Source organism: Doryrhamphus excisus, chromosome 7 (assembly GCF_030265055.1).
Source record: "Doryrhamphus excisus isolate RoL2022-K1 chromosome 7, RoL_Dexc_1.0, whole genome shotgun sequence".
NCBI lineage: Eukaryota > Metazoa > Chordata > Actinopteri > Syngnathiformes > Syngnathidae > Doryrhamphus > Doryrhamphus excisus.
The window spans coordinates 13455485-13469881 of NC_080472.1; the positions used below are offsets into that span (position 1 = coordinate 13455485).

At 48.3% G+C, this 14397-nt stretch overlaps 2 non-coding genes across 2 annotated transcripts; both read right to left on the minus strand.

Moving 5' to 3' along the window:
* Positions 1-5262: 5262 nt before the first annotated feature.
* On the minus strand, positions 5263-5337 carry trnai-gau (transfer RNA isoleucine (anticodon GAU)). Its single transcript has one exon. It is a non-coding gene; the product is annotated as a tRNA-Ile (tRNA).
* Positions 5338-11865: 6528 nt separating this feature from the next.
* Positions 11866-11939, minus strand: trnat-agu (transfer RNA threonine (anticodon AGU)). The gene has a single exon. It is a non-coding gene; the product is annotated as a tRNA-Thr (tRNA).
* Positions 11940-14397: the final 2458 nt, after the last annotated feature.

Genomic DNA, 14397 nt, shown 5'->3' on the forward strand with positions numbered 1-14397 from the left:
GCCGACCCTTAGCGGTCCCGGACCACGCAGTATACTGGAACAAACACCGGTTTTCTCAAAACTTCACAATAATGTCACAAAACATACACTATGTCAACACACCTGCTAGCGTAATAATATTATCAGACACACAGACACAATGCTACCAGGTTTCCACCAAATTTGTTATTGACCAATAGCAGAATTTGAATAAACAGGTTTCTGCTTACCTTTTTATTTGTAGAGGCGCGCCTGTAGTGGAAGCCCAGAGCATCGAACTGCAGCCTAAAGTAAGACCAAACCACACAACACAACTCCCCCTCCAACCACGTTGGGCGCCAATTGTTGGAATTTGACCACCTGTTCTTAGGTCAGTGATTCCTGTGGGTGTCGTGTTGGAGGCAAGAGATGACAACAAACTTGTCAGTTATATGGTTTACTCTCAGACCAGTCAGATTACACGGAGCTCCGGGCTCATAAGTCTTTCCCTAACACCTGCAGAGACGTAGGCTTTACTTACAGGTCAGAACAAATGAGTACAGCTAACTGTCCCTGCCCGGCTTTTATTATGCTAAGAAATGTCGGTAGATCTCTGGCGTATCACAGGTGACCCCCTCCTCGGCTGACATCTTCTCACCAACGCAGGGCGGCTGGGGTGGAGCGGTGGAGCCAGCCGTTATCGACAGGCCGTGGCTGCCGACGTCATGCTCTCCCGTTATCTGTTGTTAGTCAAAATTGTGGATGTGTAGTAGCGCTCCGGAACTGTATGTGCCTGAAAGCGATTATGTGTCCTGTGATTTGCCCAAGGCTACTTGGTTGTACTTGATTAAATGTAGTGCATAGTTATATGAGTGAGACACAAGAAATAGGAGACAAACATACATGAGACACAAAGAATAGGAGACCAACATACATGAAATCCTTCAATATCTAATCTAATCTAATGAACTACAATTCTGAGAGTTGATGTGGTGTCAATTGGCCAAAGGGGAATTCAAAACAGAGGCTCGTGGACCATGACCGTTTCTGTGGTAGCTGGAGACTTCAACCAGTGAAATCCATCCATTTTCTGTACCGCTTATTCTCATCAACGGACTGTATTCCCCACCCGTTACCAGCATGGGGACATTCCAACCCAAGATGAGAACACACCGGACCAGGTACACAGCAACTTACATGGCACAGGCCCAGTGTCACACTGCCCCTACTTTTAGCCCAGACTGAGGTCCACTTTTGCAGCTGAACTAGCTCAGTTGGGAGAGTGTTAGACTGAAGATCTAAAGGTCCCTAGTTCAAGCCTTCAAGCTTTGAGTATAATCCTGATTTGCCTTGTGACTTGGCAAATAGTTTGGAAAAAGGACCTTAACTTCAAAATCCCGCCCATCCAGCCAACCTTCAGTCCATTGAGACATCAAGGCGAGCCTGAGGTTGGCTCAGGTGCTTTTTTCACCTTCACCTTCAAGCCTCATTTCCAATTGTGATTTCTTGTTTTGTTGAAGAAAAGCCCATTATTTCTGGAACATGTTTAATGAACTACAATTTTCCCTCCAAAGGAGAAATCTTTGTCAATTTGGACAATTGTCAATCTGCCCCCACTTTGGACAAATCGTCGTGATTCATTGTTTGGCAACTGCTTTGTGACCTCGCCAGTCCTCTTAACAGCCCATTCCCATTGATCCCCATTCACATGTAAAAGATCCCCGGGTCGAAACTGGGTGGAAACACGGCCGTTCAATTCCTACTTTTACAAAAACATGGGAACAAGGACATGTGCTTGATCTCTGAAGTTGTGTACACGAGCAACTGTCCCAGTTTGGACACACAATACATATTTCCCAGATGACTGATTGGGTGCATCACTGGCCTGCATGGAGGGGCTCAGAGGAAGGAGGTGGCCGCTGTGGTGTCATTGCATGTGTGGCAAAGCGAGCGGGGTAGGTAAATTGCTGACAACTTCACTTGGGGACTTTCACCCCTGGATGTAACAGGTTGGATCAATCACAAACTCTACATTAACCCCAAAAATCCCACACAACAAGATCGTGATTTACAATTATAAAAGTAGTTATTTCATTAAACAATTCTCTTAAAATGAGCCACAAACCATGAATAATACAAAGAAAGTGGTGATGGGAGGAGTTATCAAAAAGAAAAGAGGCCTGGGCTGGGCTTACCACGACAGCGGTAGCATAAAAGGAGGGATCCAAACCACACTGCACCCGTGACTCAGCAAACCAAAAGTGGAAAAAAAGGGACACAGGGAAACTGCTGCCGCTCTGGGCCCTCAGCACCTGCCAACGAAAAAGAACGTCCTTAAAAGCATAAAAGCAATTTCAAGAGGGGTCTGTCAAAGAGGGATTCAGGTAACCCTCTATGGGCTCACGCTGACACTGTTGTCCAGGCTGTATTGCCAGTGCTTCAGCCGCGGTGGATGGGGACGACTGGAGGAGGAAGAGGAAGGAGAAAGAAAGAGGCAGGTCCCGGAATCGACACCTCCAAGATCGATTGAGGTCTTAAACTGCCCACATGGACAAGCCAAATATCTTCTGGACGAAAGAGTTCATGGTCAGACAAGACAAAGGTTGAGCCAGTCACCTGAAGGTTAGATTTTTAATGTGAGTGTCCGGGATTCAAGTCCCAATGCCTCCTTTTTGCCCTCAAAATACAAGGGCAACAGGACAATCCCTTGGTACTTTATGGAAACGAGTGAGGCGCCTGGCTTTTAACTGGAACTGGAAAGACTTGTGTAGCCCCGCTCACAAACCAAGTGTCTTCCTCACATGCACATGTTGCCAGCTGATCCTTGACATCAGCTGTCACAGACATTCGTGTCATTTGGGGAACTCATCCTGGTCCACGTTTACCTCTGATTTGTATTTGAACTCAAATCAACAAGTAAATAAGTAAGCATACACTACCTGGTAAAGGACAACACAGTTGATTGCTGCAGGGTAAGTCGGTTCCACCAAGACTTGAACTTAGATAGAAGAGGATAGTGGGGTCCACTGCCCCCATTGCTCTGCTCCTTGCAGTCGTGGTGACCAAGAGGTTTGTTGCCGCTCTGCTTTGACATGCTGTTTTCTTTACCTTTCCCCGGTCTTGTCGAGGGTGTTTCGCAGGTGGGTGGGGGGTGTGATGTTGGTTATGGGGGCTGGTAAGTTGCCGCCGTGGGCTTTTGTTGTTCCTGGAGCACATAAAGAAGGTGGCCAGGGCCCCGTTTCACGAAGCAGGTTCAACCAACTCTTGAGTCTAACCCCGAACTCTGAGTTGATCTACTCTGAGACAGGAAACTCTGAGTTACGGGTTTCAGAACAGGTGATTTCATTTGGTTCAATCAACACAGAGTTTGTTCACTCTGAGTTAAGCGCGTGCACCACAACTTTAAAAAGCCCTGATCATTGGAGCCCCGTTCCCTCGATTCACCATGGCAATGAGTGATCGTTGCCATGGTGAAGAAAAGATTGTCATATTTCAGTCCTCTGGAACTGGATATATTAATGCGGTCATACGGCGAATTTGAAAGCGTTTTTAAAGAGTAAAGCAACATTGAAAGCGTTTTTAAAAAGAAAAGCAACACGGCTGCAGCAGCAAAAGAACGTGAGTCGGCGTGGGAGAAGATTACTGCTCGAGTCAATGCGTAAGTTTAAATTTATTATATACATTTATGCAATCACAATAATATTAGGCTACAGATGCAAACAAGTAGAATGGTGTTACAGCTACAATTTATGTCACTTAGATGTAATCCCACCGGCGAAAAAAGAACGTGGAAGCAGCTGAAGATGAAATATAAAAACATTGTTCAAACAGGTAAGCCCTCAGCATAACAGTCAGGGTGCCTCTTTTTAATCATGTTTACCACTAAATATCATTCAGCGGCTGTTTCAGTGTGCATTATCTCCAACATAATATTGTTTTCACACACATAAATGTCCTCGCCTGTATACAGTTAAATCAGACATATGAAAAGCAACATCTAACTTCTACTCAGCCAACAGAAAGCGGGCAGATGCCCGCAAAACTGGCGGAGGACCACCCCCACCACGTCTGACCGAGGCAGAGGAGCTGGCCATGAGTCAGACTGTCGGGAGGCCAGTCGCAGAGGGGATCCCTGGAGGAACCTCATCCTCGGACATGATTACACAGGAGCCACCAGCCTTGATAAGATGTAATAGGCCTAGGCCTCAAACTTCTTTTGGGCCTATAGTTCAATGTTAATTTCCCTTTCATGTGTTTTTCTTTTGTCTCAACAGATTCTGAAGGCGTACTTGGTCTAGTGGATCCATTTGCCACTTTCACTGTAAGTAGCCAATAGTCCAGAGATTATGCCATATTTAAAGTATAGCATAGTGAAACACAACACTCTAAACAGGATGATGAAGATGATGGGACCACAATGTCTGCTGCCTTCTCTGTGGTGTCTGAGAGGGAGCCTGAGAGGCCTACAGAGGTAAAATCTTGATGTTACTGATTTCCTCTCCATTCACATGTCTTTACATGCTTTTGTGGATTATAGTGACTTTTAGCCTACACTGAAGTATTAACGGATTCTTATCCATTTTAACAGAGCATGGCTGGGCAGCAGGAAGAGGGTCCCTCAACCTCCACAGCACAGATTGACACAGTGAGATATTCAGTAAATTCCAGAGGTTAATTCAGTGGAATTCATGTGCAACTGTATAATGTCATCCTTATGTGTTCCCAGCTACCACTAAAAGAAATCTACAAAGTGCATTTATTAAAAACAGTACAAAAAACAGAAAAAGAAATGGTGCTGCTGGACCGCCAGATAACTAAAACGGATCTGGAAATTTAATTATTAAAACACAAGTTAGAGGTGGGTGCAAGGTCATAGGTGAATTGTGTTGATGATTGTAACAATTAAAAAGTAAGAAACCATTTTTTTTCTTATTTGTAGGAAATAAAGAAGACCAAATAAAAAAAATTTTGTCTTTCTGTTTATTTTACTGCTGTTGGTGATGGTGATTATGAAAAACGACCAAACTGGCTTTAAACACGCGCGACAATGAATGAATCACACCGTGTGTAGCGTAAGAGGGCGGAGACAGAAAGAAACTCGAGGTTCATTGAAGAAAACCTGGTCCCGACCAGGTTATGTTCACAGTCTGTTGCCATAGTAACTGACACCGAGGTTAAGTTATCTCTCTCTGTGAAACAGGCTGGAGTTTGACTTACCTCCCTTTTTGAAACGGAAAACTCAGAGTTTCCCTCATTTCAGGGTTAACATACTCCGAGTTTTCACTAAACCTGCTTTGTGAAACCGGGCCCAGTACAGGGGTTGAACCCGTGACCTCGGCGTTATCAGCACCACGCTCTGACCAACTGAGCTAATCGGCCACAGGACACCATTGCAATATTTGATGTATTTTTATTTTATGTACCCCGAAGCAGACTCAATCGGTACGCTGGGGTCTGAGGGCGATAAGTGGGGACCTGGTGGACACCTTGTTTGTCCTCTTGACAGGTATTTCGGGACAGTTTAACAATTGGCTTTTGATGGTGGAACAAGCTAAAACGAGGAAAACGGACCGTTAAGCATGCCTGGGAGTGTCAACCTCACCCTGGTTAGACGCCCCCAACCCGACATACATTGACGCCATAGGTATCCCTCGTGGCGTCCCAGAGGAGTATAAAATTATGGATCAGGTTAAATCCAGTTTTGCTTTTATCATCCCTTGGATTTCCATGAACCATAATACCGGTCCATTGGACCGGTCTCGCCCGGACGAGTCTCTTGCGAGACGATCCAAGATAGTGGTGCGCACAGACGCAGCGGCTCACGGCTCTCCCTTTCAGTGCTTTTTTGCTTATTTCATGTGTGTTTGTCTATGGACTCTATCCACGTATACATCGGCATTACACCACTATACCCGACAGGACCTTGTGGACATCGGCTACCGACACAAACTGGCAGTTTGCAGAGACTTTCATCGTCGACACAACATCCCAGACGAACTAGCGAGACCACCGGGCGCTCCGTGGATTGTTGTCGGGTCTGGAAAGAGGCGCAGGCGGCGTCGGGAGCGCAAGCAGAAGCGGGGTCGCAGGTCCGGCCTACTGCTACGGCTACGAAACAATCCACATAAGCCACCCCTGCCCAGTCTGTATCTCACCAACGCCAGATCCATTACCCACAAAAAGGACGACCTGGAGTTACAGCTTGAGGGAAACCGCTACATTCGTGACTGTTGTGTCCTTTACGACCAAGATGGCGGCGCGTGAACAACGTGAGGCTCAGCGTCTCTCCAGATTTTGCAAATTCGCTGTGTTTTATCTGCTCCTCGCTGTTTTTTTCATCCAGTACAGTGCTGCTTTAACATCCTATAGCAGACAGGAGCTCCTAGACATAAAGTCCTCCAACTCGGACCGTTTTATCGCCGATCTCCGACTCATCCCGGAGATCTCCAGGACACTGGAGGCTGCCCACTCCACCCGGCCGGGCGGAAGTGCTCGCAGACGGCGTCGAGATCGTAAACAAAGGCGGGGTAAGCGCGGAGGGCTACGAGCTAGGCTAAAGCTAACACCGCACCGGCTCCCTTTACCCAGCATTTTCCTTGCTAATGTCCGATCTCTGATCAACAAAATGGACGAACTACGACTCTGTATCACCAACAACAAACGGATTATGGACTCCAACGTCATGATTTTCACAGAGACTTGGCTTAACAGCAGTATCCCGAACAATGCTATCGAGTTAGCAGGACGCTCCATCCTTAGGGCAGACAGGACTGCGGACTCCGGTATAACCAAAGGTGGAGGTTTGTGCATTTATATGAACAATGCTTGGTGCACAAACTCTGTTATCACAGAGAGTCACTGCTCACCCAATGTGGAGTTTCTCATGGTAAAATGTAGACCTTACTACCTCCCAAGAGAACTCACATCGGTCATTGTCACTGCTGTCTACATGCCACCAGATGCTAACGCTAAGATTGCAATGAAGGAACTGCATGTAGCCATTAGCAAACAGCAAACAAGACACCCGGAGGCTGCTTTTATTGTTGCGGGTGACTTTAATCACTCCAACCTGAAGACAGTCCTCCCCAGGTTTCATCAGCATGTTTTGTGCCACACCAGAGGAGACAAGACACTGGATCATGCTTATTCAAACATACCTGGAGCCTACAAGACGACACCCCTCCCCCACATAGGACAGTCTGATCACCTATCCCTTAAGTACTTACCACTCATCCAACGTGTGAAACCCACAGTGAAGACAATAAAAGTGTGGCCGATGGGAACAGACTCTGTGCTACAGGACCAGTTCAAGCACACAGACTGGAGTATGTTTGCAACCTCAGCAACCACTCACTCCCATACTGACATCGAGCGCTACGCTTCCTCGGTAATGGACCATATCTCTGCCACCATTGACGGCGTCACCACAGAGAAACGGATCACCATGTACCCCAATCAGCGGCCCTGGATGAACAAGGATGCCCGTCTACTGCTGAAGGCCCGCAACACCGCCTTCAGATCTGGAGACGCACAAGCCTACAGTACAGCAAGGGCTAACCTGAAACGGGGCATCAAGCAGGCAAAGCACTGCTACAAGCTGAAGGTTGAGGAGCACTTCTCCAACTCCAATCCCCGACGCCTGTGGCAAGGCATCCGAGTCATCACGGACCATAAACCCACCAACCCCTCCCCCCCTCCCTCTGACACATCCTTCCTAGATGAGCTCAACAACTTCTACGCTCGCTTTGAGAAGGACAACCACACATCTGCAATAAAGGCAAAATGGACAGCTGATCACCAACCACTAACACTCTCCACTACTGACGTTGAAGCAGTGTTACGCAAGATCAACGAACACAAAGCTGCAGGACCTGATGGCATCCCTGGTCGTGTTCTCAGAGCATGTGCTGGTGAGCTGGCGGGGGTCCTGACGGACTTATTCAACCTTTCCTTGGCCCAGGCGACTGTCCCAACCTGCTTTAAAACCACTACCATCGTGCCAATACCAAAACACTCCGCCCCAACGTGCCTAAATGACTACCGTCCAGTGGCGCTCACCCCCATCATCTCCAAGTGCTTGGAGCAGCTAGTCCTGGCACATCTCAAATCCTGCCTTCCCCCCACCCTGGACCCCCACCAATTTGCCTACCGTAAGAACAGGAGTACAGGAGGAGTCTCCACAGCACTGCACTCTGTCCTCTCACACTTAAACAATAAGGACACATATGCCAGAATGCTCTTCATAGACTTCAGTTCAGCATTCAATACAGTCATCCCCTCCAAGCTGGTAGCCAAACTCACAGACCTGGGCATCACAGCTCCTGTCTGCAACTGGTTACTGGACTTTCTAACTAACAGGCCGCAACATGTCCGGCTGGGCCACCACTGCTCCTCCACCCTCACCATAAACACCGGAGTACCACAAGGCTGTGTGTTAAGCCTCTACTCTCTCTTCACCCACGACTGCAAACCCAAACATGGCTCCAATACCATCATTAAGTTTGCAGACGACACTACAGTGATTGGCCTCATCAACAACAACGATGAGTCTGCCTATAGGGAGGAGGTGGACTACCTGGCTGCGTGGTGCAAGGACAACAATTTACTACTCAACACAACAAAAACAAAAGAACTCATTGTGGACTTCAGGAAGAATGCCGCCATGCATCCACCAATCTCCATCAACGGTGAGACAGTGGAGCGTGTGGCCAGCTTCAAATTCTTGGGGATCCACATCTCACAGGACCTCTCCTGGACTACCAACTGCTCCAGCCTGGTCAAGAAGGCTCACCAGCGCCTCTTCTTCCTGAGGACCCTGAAGAAGAACCACTTCTCTTCAGACATCCTGGTGAACTTCTACAGATGCACAATCGAGAGCATCCTAACCAGTTGCATCACAGCCTGGTATGGGAACTGCTCTGTCGCGGACCGGAAGGCATTGCAGAGAGTAGTCAAATCTGCCCAACGCATTGCCGGAGCCTCACTTCCTGCCATCGGGGACATCTACAGGAAGCGTTGTCTCAGGAGGGCATCACAAATTGCCAAAGACTCACACCACCCAGCACACAGACTGTTTGCCCTCCTACCCTCAGGGAGGCGCTATAGGAGTTTACGGACAAGAACCACCAGGTTCAGGAACAGCTTTTTCCCAACAACTGTCTCCTTGCTGAACTCTGCCCCCCATTGCCCACCCATTCCACTACTTACATCCCCCCGCTGACCTATGCCCTCCCCCATCACTTCATTGCACTATTGTACTATTGCACTATTGTACATATACTATCTGTTGATTCATTGATCATGCTGTTTATAATTTATATAATCTGCAATAACCATACTCTACTCTAGTCACTCCATTGCAATACTGTATATATTACTGTTATTATATATTGTCATACCCATACTGTTTATAATCTGTATAATCTACAATAGCCATATTATAGTCATTTATATCCTTGTACATATCATCACTGTATTATAGTCATAGCCTATATAGTTTTATTTACATAGATCTGTCCATACTAATGTACTTATAAAAATTGCACTTCTGGTTGGATGCTAACTGCATTTTGTTGCCCTGTACAAGTGACATGAGCAATAACAATAAAGTTGAATCTAATCTAATCTAATCTAATCTAATCATCACGGAGACCTGGCTCAAACCGACGATCCCCGATGCTAGCGTGCAGCTAGCCGGCCGCTCTCTACACTGCTGGGATCGAACATAGGACTCCGGTAAGAGCAGAGGTGGGGGGGTCTGTATTTACGTGCATGAGGATTGGTGCAACAACAGCAAGATCATAGAGACTCACTGCTCCCCTGACATTGAGTACATGTCCGTAAGATGCCGGCCGTATTTTCTCCCGAGGGAGCTAACTGTTGTCTTGTTGTTTTAGGGCGAGTGAGTACGGCCGAGCGTAATGCCAAGGTCATGGGTTCAACCCCCTATACTGGCCACTCTTCTTTATGTGCTCCAGGAACAACAAAACGGCGACAACCCACTGGCCCCCATATCCAACATCACACCACCCACCTGTGAAACACCCTCGACAGGGCCGCTGAAAGACCGGGGAGAGGTAAAGAAAACAGCATGTCAAAGCAGAGTGGCAACAAACCTCTCGGCCACCGAGACTGCAAGAAGCAGATCAATGGGGACAGTGGACCCCATTATCCTCTACCCAAAATTTAGACCACCAGTGTAGAGAATGCGGACCGTGAAAGAACAACAAAAGCCCCCGTCGACAACACCCCGGCCCTCATAACCAACAGTACTCCACCACAAGGTAAACAGCATGGCAGCAACAAATGCCCAACCAAAGCGTCACAGACAAACCCCATTGGATTTCGAGTCCAACGCCTTAACCTCTCGGCCACCGTGACTGCTTGGAAAAGACCAATGGGGGCAGGTGACCCCATTGTCCTAGAACCAAAATGTTGCTGATGTCAAGGATCAGCTGGCAACATGTGCATGGGAGGAAGACACGTGGTTTGTGTGAGGGGCTACACAAGTCTTTCCACTGCTAGTTAAAAGCCAGGCACCTCACATTGTTTCCATAAAGTACCAAGGGACAACAAAGCAAGGAAGATAAGGGATAGGTAGGAGAGGGGAAAGATGCGACCGCCTTTGTTGAGAGCCAGAGAAGAAGCTCTCCTCTCTGCAAGGTCAAGTACAGTATGCCAGAAGATTTTAGTTTGTGAGTTGTCCTCATTCTACAAAGGCCTGGATAGCTCAGTTGGTAGAGCATCAGACTTTTAATATGAGGGTCCAGGGTTCAAGTCCCTGTTCAGGTGGTGAAGGTAGGCCCCTTCCCTGAAATGTTAAACCTACTTCTTTTATCCTCCTTCTGTGGTCAGTACACTATGCCAGAAGATTTCTGATCCTTCATCCTCAACACCGAGAAGGCCAAGGAGATGACCGTGCACACAAGGAATAACTTGTTGAAGTAAACCTTTTCGACCAAGCACCTTTGCCATGTTCCAGGACTGTGGGTAAACGCCATTCTCAATAATTAAATTGAAGATACAGTACGATACAGGCACTTTGACCAGCTTAGCCACAGTGCCAGCTGTGCATCTGGCACCAACACAAAAACAGTTCGCCAATGGGGAAAAATGTTCATACAAGGGAGGGAGTCCAAAGTCCAACACGTGTGAATTGAGAGTCCCTAGGTGGGCTCAAACCACCAACCTCTCAGTTAACAGCCAAACGCGCTGACCAATTGCGTGACAGAGACTACAACAGCACACAAGGAATAACTTGTTTAAGTAAACCTTTTCGACCTAGCACCTTTGCGATCTTCCAGGACTGTGGGTAAACACAATTCTCAATAATTAAATTGAAGAAATGAGTTTCTCAGGGAACACAAGGAGCGAGAGGTTCAGTCATCACTGGGAACTTTGGAAGTGTAGTCACCTTAAGTCAGGTCTGCTTTGGTGAACTTCAGAGGCATCATGACCAGTCTGCATCAAAACATTATCTGATATCCTGTGGCAGGTTTCTGGCATTGATTCTTAATTCAGTTGCCATCCCTGATAGATGGTAATGGTAATGGTAATCATGCCCGTATGGCAGGCGAGTCTCTTTGCTTGTCTGACGTCTGTGTCGCATCCTGATTGGCTGGCAGCAAATGTCTGAGAATTCTACCACTGAACCACCAATGCCACGTGGGGACACACTGTAAGAGAAAAAAATTCAACTGTCAAGTGGATGAGCCTCTGCAAAGTGGCGCTGAATGACAAAACATCACAATGTCATACTCTTTGGATTCAAGCACCTTCTGGCGTAATGGGATCCACAACAATCATGTCAGCTGTGGATGCAACGTCAATTCGTTCTTGAAGGGCAAGTGACAAAAAGAAGTACATGGTTCAGAAATCAGCTGCCAAAGTTTCACTGACCAAGCACCCAGGCACTGCTGGGATTTGAACCCAGGATCACCTGTTTACTAGACAGGCACTTTGACCAGCTTAGCCACAGTGCCAGCTGTGCATCTGGCACCAACACAAAAACAGTCCAAAGTCCAAAACATGTGTGAATTGAGAGTCCCTGTCAGGTTCAAACTCCTGGGACACTTGTAAAAACACTTAAATACAGAAGAGACAGACAACAATATTCAAAGTTACTCGCAGCGAGGAGAGTGAAACAACATACCCAGTGACATGCCGCTCCACCCTGAGTATGCCATTCATGCTCCTCTCTCTTTATTTTCTTTAGGAGGTCCCTAATACATGGTCGTGCAACTCTAAGGGGAGGGGGAAGCAAGCAGTTGCACAAGCTGTACTTGTTGTCTATGTGTGTGTGTGTATGTGAGAATAATTACTTTTTGTGCATGTGTTCTTATCTTGGCACATTTTGCACGATGAAACTTCTTCAAGGTTGCTGCTGGCATTCCCAGGCACCTGCAAGATTAGTGGTGTTGGGAGTAGCTGGTCAGCGTCTCGGAATGCTGCTTCAAAACACTCAAGACTATTGTCCCAATGGTGCCAGGTTGCATCGAGCATACGGGAGTCGTCACCCAGCTGATCCGGGAGGCACGGGAAGGCAAAGGAGACCTGGCAGTCCTGTGGCTTGACCTTGCCAATGCCTACGGGTCTATCCCACACAAACTGGTGGAAACCTCGCTTGACAGACACCACATTCCAGGCAAGATCAAGGACCTCATACTGGACTATTACAGCTGCTTCAGTTTGAGAGTCACTTCCGGAAAAAAGAAATCTGCATTTCATCGGCTAGAGAAGGGCATTATCACTGGATGCACCATTTCAGTGATATTGTTTGCCTTGGCCATGAATATGCTGGTGAAGTCAGCAGAGGTGGAGTGCAGAGGTCCACTCACCCGCTCTGGTATGCGGCAGCCCCCCATCAGAGCGTTTATGGATGATCTGACAGTGACTACAACATCAGTCCCGGGCTGTAGATGGATCCTTCAAGGCTTGGAGCGTCTCATTAGCTGGGCCCGGATGAACTTCAAGCCAGCCAAATCCAGGTCTCTGGTGGTGAAGAAGAGAAAAGTCACAGACCAGTTTCGCTTCTCAGTCGGAGGCACCCAGATTCCATCGGTGGGGGAGAAGCCAGTGAAGAGCCTGGGCAAGATCTATGACTGTACCTTGAAGGACACCGGAGCACTCCAAGCGACATCAGAGGAGTTGGGAACCTGGCTGACCGCAGTGGATAAGTCAGGATTACCAGGCAAGTTTAAAGCCTGGATCTACCAACACAGCATCCTGCCACGCCTAGTCTGGCCGCTGCTGGTCTACAATGTGCCACTGACCACCGTCAAGGGCTTCGAGAGGAAGGTCAGCTGTTTCCTGCGGAGGTGGTTGGGCTTACCGCGAAGCCTCAGCACCATCGCCTTGTACGGGAGGAGCAACAAGCTGAAACTGCCCTTCAGTAGTCTGATGGAGGAGTTTATGGTCAACCGAGCAAGAGAGGTGCTGCTGTATAGGGACTCTAATGACATCAAAGTCTCCTCGGCTGGCATAGAAGTACGAACTGGCAGGAAATGGAAAGCTCATGAGGCGGTAGACCAGGCTGAGTCCCGCTTACGACACAGTGAGCTGGTAGGAACAGTGGCTTCCGGACTTCACCAAGGCCCAGGGAAAGGAAAGGCGTCAGCTGATCCAGGAGGAAGTCCGAGCAGGGGTAGAGGAAGCCCGCTGTACCAGGACAGTAGGGATGCGGCAGCAGGGAGGATGGACCCGATGGGAGGACGCAGCTGACCGGAAGATATCGTGGACAGAGCTTGGCGATCTGAGCCACACCGGATTGAGTTCCTCATCCAGTCGGTGTACGATGTGCTCCCAAGTCCGTCCAACCTCTTTCGCTGGGGCTTGGCGGAGAATCCTCTCTGCCCTCTCTGCCGGAGTCCTGGATCACTGGAACACATCCTCAGCTGCTGCCCAAGGGCACTGGGGGACGGGCGCTACCGCTGGCGCCATGACCAAGTACTGCGGGTCATTGCAGAGGCCATCAGCACAGGAATCTCCACCAGTAAATACCATCAACCAACAAGGCAGTCCATTGTCTTTGTTAGGGCTGGGGAGAAGCCGAAGCAGTGCCGGAGTCAAGCAGGGGGGCTGCTGGCAACAGCCCGAGACTGGCAGCTGAAAGTCGACCTAGGGAGACAGCTCAAATTCCCAGAGAACATCGCAGTTCTCAGGCCAGACATAGTCCTGGTGTCAGAAACAACTCGGCAAGTGGTCCTGCTGGAGTTGACTGTTCCCTGGGAAGACCGGATGGAGGAGGCCTTTGAGAGGAAGAGGGCCAAGTATGAGGAGCTGGCAGACAAATGCCGAAGCAGAGGATGGAGGACCCGATGCAACCCCATCGAGGTCGGGTGCAGAGGTTTTGTAGGCCAGTCTCTCATTAGAGCACTCACGATGCTGGGAGTGAAGGGTCAGCATAACAAAAGAGCCATCAAGAACATCACTGACGCAGCA